The following is a 4,363-nucleotide window of genomic DNA, read 5'->3' on the forward strand; positions in this document are numbered from 1 at the left end:
TCCCTTTGACATCTGCCTCCAGATAAAAGTTCCTTCAACCTCAGTTGCCCGACTACAGTCAGTCCATTCTTCATCACCTGAATATGCTCCCTCTAACCACAATCACTTATCGACTACAGTCCCTTCAACCACCATCGCACGACAAAATTTTTTTTGGCCTCCGCCACTCATCGATTATGGTCCCTTCAACATCAGTCACTCGACTACGGTCCCTGACCTCCATCCCTTGACTACGACACTATCGAACAAATGAACAAACCAACATTTTCTTAAGAATAACTCTCATGTTATTAAATTATTCTAACCCTATTCATCTAATATACTATATACGATGTATATTTACTTTATTGAGCCAACACATTCCCCTGAGGAAGGACACAATTGGTAATCAATGACAAACACTAGTGAAATCATTTTAATTGGGTTTAGCCCCATAGTTGTTCCCCTTTTTAGGAGTTTTTCAAGTAAAAATTCAGATGTTTCTTATGATTGTTGTACCCCTCTCTCTTATTTGTATGTGTGATAGATCTTTGTATTGCTAAGCTGCTAAACTCTATATATCTCTATCACTGTGAATATTCTAGCATGCAACACGAAGTTATTATTTCTGCTTAATTATTTACTGACTAATAATCAATGAAATTATTGCTTATTATAATTAAATCACTCTAAATATGATTGAAACAAACATGCATGCATAATGTGATTTCACATTCATATAAATTCTTAAATTCTAAAATAAGTGACTATATAACTTATTAGAATATAATTAAATTTACAACTTGTATAATGAATTACTTTTAGAATTTAATTACATAATATTTATTAAATTCAATCTTACAATATCTAGTCGATCTACTTTAGTTAAATCCACCAAACAACCCGCAATTTGGTAGCTTGATTTAAACAAGATTTATCATAAATCTTGTCAAACGGCCAAAACACGGTGGCTACCTTGGCCAAGGAGCTATTGTTGTGATTTCCTCACTTTTTTTTTTTTTTTTTTTTTTTTTTTTTTTTTTTTTTTTGTTGAAGTTTTTTATTTGTCTTCATTCGTTATTTTTGGGACTTTGAGCAGATTAAAATAAATTCACACACATATTACATATATAAATTTTAAACCTAAAAGCTTTTAGTTGATAGTCAAAATTATCAACTAATATATCAAAAAGAGCTGCGTTTCTTTTGTCATTTGTTTAATGCCCCTTCTTTTTTCTCTAATGAGCTCTATGCATCTATCTAAGCTTCTTGTTTTTTTGGCTTTTCATTGACATGAAAGGAGAAAAAAACGACTGTAGTTTCTTTCAATTGCATTATAATCTTAGCATATGCCATTTTGGTGCCACTACATATAATATTACTTTAGGCTTCATTTAGGATGACTTTTTACAGCTTCTTAAACCAGTTTTCTAGTACAAAAATTTAATTTTTTGTACTAAAAAAAACTACTTTAAGAGGTAAGAAATCCATACCAAACAAAGCCTTAATTTTAGTTTTTTTTAGTTGATTTTGTTCATTTAATAGTTGATTCCTATAAATATTTAGTGTGGCTTGCAATTAAATATAAAAGCTGTCCTAAGGAGGTTGAAAAGCATCCTCCTTAAGGATATTCACAAAATCAGGTAAGAAGCTAAATTCTTTCTCTTGTCTCCACAAAAAAGAGGAAGAAAGAGCAAGTTTAGCACAGAAATCAGCCCTATTAAATCTTCTAGGAATAAAATTGAAGATTACATGATTAAAGTCTCTAACAATTAGCACTTGCCAAGTTGAACGTTCTTGTGAAGCCATTCCATGTTTGATTTATTGCCCCCTTCAATGATGATGCCTATTGCTCCCAAAATCTCCTCATTAAGCACCTTCTTCAAAAGATCAATAGCTTGTAGCTCAATGTAAGCCTTTAATTTCCAGCTCCTGATAAATGTTAATGCCTTTAATTTCAACAGCAAGAATCAGACCAAACAACTGCAGGAGCAGGTCTTCATTCCAGCAACCATTCTATATTAATTCCTCTACTTTATCATCCTCATTAATTGAGATAGCTTGCAATTAAACCATTTCACCTTATTTATTAATTTACAGCAAGTCACTCAAAAAAATAGATATAAAATTTTACTTAAAAATTAAGTTAATTGTAATAATAAATATTAATTAATCAAATATAAGCTATTATATTCAATTCTTTTAATAATTTACTAATTCCTAATTAATTAGAATATTATTTTTACTTGTTGCGAACTGGAACATTCGCAGTGGTAGATCATAGATAGAGTTGTTGTCCAAGCTTTGTACGAACATCCAACACATAGATAGATAATGAGAAAGTGGTGCGAGAGTCATAAGAGACACCAATATTTTTATTTGGAAAACCTGAAAAGGGAAAAAACCATGAGGCTAGACTCAATTAAATTGATTTTACTAGTGTTTGTAGTAGATTATAAATGCACCCTTCTGTGGGAGAAGGCATTGGCTTAATGTATTATATAGAGCCCATTACATAGTTGGGGTTAGAAGAATGCAATGATTAGAGAGCCGCTTGTTGACCTCGATTTTGCCCCGACTTGGGCCTGAAGAGTTTGACTTGGTCAAATTGACCAAGTTAGACCTCGAGACTCCCTCCAGTGGGTTCAGTGAGTTGGTTGGATTCAGTCGAGCTCGGGCCCAGGTTGTGGGTAACCCTGGTTGACCAGGTCAACCTGGGTTGACCCAAATTGACCTAAAGAGCCTAAAATTAATTTTAAAACAATTTCACGACTTCGAGGCTCGACCCATGGGCTCCCTTGACCCTCTTGACTGATTTCACCAAGTCAATCGTTGACTTGGTCAAACCATGTCTTAAATAGGTGAAAATCACCTATTTAGAGCCCACTTAAGACCCAATTAATGCCATTCAAGCCTCATGAACGTTTTAGAATTCAAACCATGGCCTCATGAGGCTATTCTCCCTCCTAAATGATGAGATATTCGATCCTAGCCGTAGATCTAAGGGTTAGGCCATTTAAATATCGAAATCTTAGGTTATTTTAGGATCTTTTTCATCTTGTTCCCGCTCCAAGCCCCCAAACCCTCTAATATTTCGTGTGAGCACTCTTGGAGAGTTTTCCCATCTTCCCCAACCAAGATCCGACGAGCTCGAGTCGCCGGCGGCGAGAACTCCGGCGAAACCAAGCCCCACGACCCTTCCGGGTTGATTTCCGCTCGATCCGAGGAGAACCAGGGTTTGACGTCAACTGAAGAAATATTTCTGCAGTTTCAGCGAATCCAACGAGCCCAAGAATGCAAAAATCAGACGGTTAGATCTCTCAAAATCTCTTAGAATATATCACAATGCGTAGGGTTAAATAGCTTTTTGAAAAGCACTTTAAAAGTTGATCCAAACATCCCCCATGATTTCTATACATGCCTAGATCATATGTTTAAAATTTCGTAAGAATCCATCGAGTATTTTGAGAGAACGGTTCGTTCCTTGAACTGCATGAAATCGCAGCCGTTGATCTTTAGATCAACGGCTATAATTTTGTCGTTCTGTGTTTGGGCCGAACAGCGGATCTCAATCCTTGCCTACATGGATAAGTGGCAATGATTGCGGGACCAATCCAGTTCCGCCACTTGTCACGCCAAGGAATTTCTGGTATTATTTATTTGATTTATTCAATTTTAAGTTATTTTAACTTCAAAAATTCATAAAAAATTCATTTTTGAAACGTTTTTCGCGTATAATACCTCGAATCGATCGTATTTTGTCCCCGTTATTTTAAAATTATTTTCAATTAAAAATATTTTGTATTTATTTAATTATTGTTAAAACAGTGAAAACACTTATTTTTATTACTATTTAAATCATTATTTTGATATAATTATCATTATATTATTATTTAATTATAATTATTTATCATAATCACTATCATTTTTTTAACTGTTACCTTACTTTTTATTATTATTATTTTTGTATTATCAATTTGTTATTATTTTTAATTAGCTTTATTATCAATATCATTATTATTTTAACCTAATTTATTGCTATTACTATTATTATTACTATTACTATTATTATTGTTGCGGGCTAGAAAATACGCGGCGATAGAGATTTAATTTTGCGTCTTAGCGTTGCACGTATAACTAGCACACACAGAGAACACAAGATTTTTTACGTGGAAAACCCTTAAAGGGGGAAAAAACCACGGGGCCTAGCCCAGTTGAAAATGATTCCACTAGACTTTGAATTGGTTACAAAGGACTGAATCACCTTCAGGGGTAATCAGATTACAATCAATTACTTAAGTAAGACGTCGAGTCTTCAGCAGGATGTAGGGACTGAATGTCGGGCCCTGAGTAGGACGTCGGGTCTTCGGCAGAACGTAGGGAC

The sequence above is a fragment of the Dendrobium catenatum genome, unplaced genomic scaffold, assembly GCF_001605985.2.
Source record: "Dendrobium catenatum unplaced genomic scaffold, ASM160598v2 fragScaff_scaffold_1236, whole genome shotgun sequence".
Lineage (NCBI taxonomy): Eukaryota > Viridiplantae > Streptophyta > Magnoliopsida > Asparagales > Orchidaceae > Dendrobium > Dendrobium catenatum.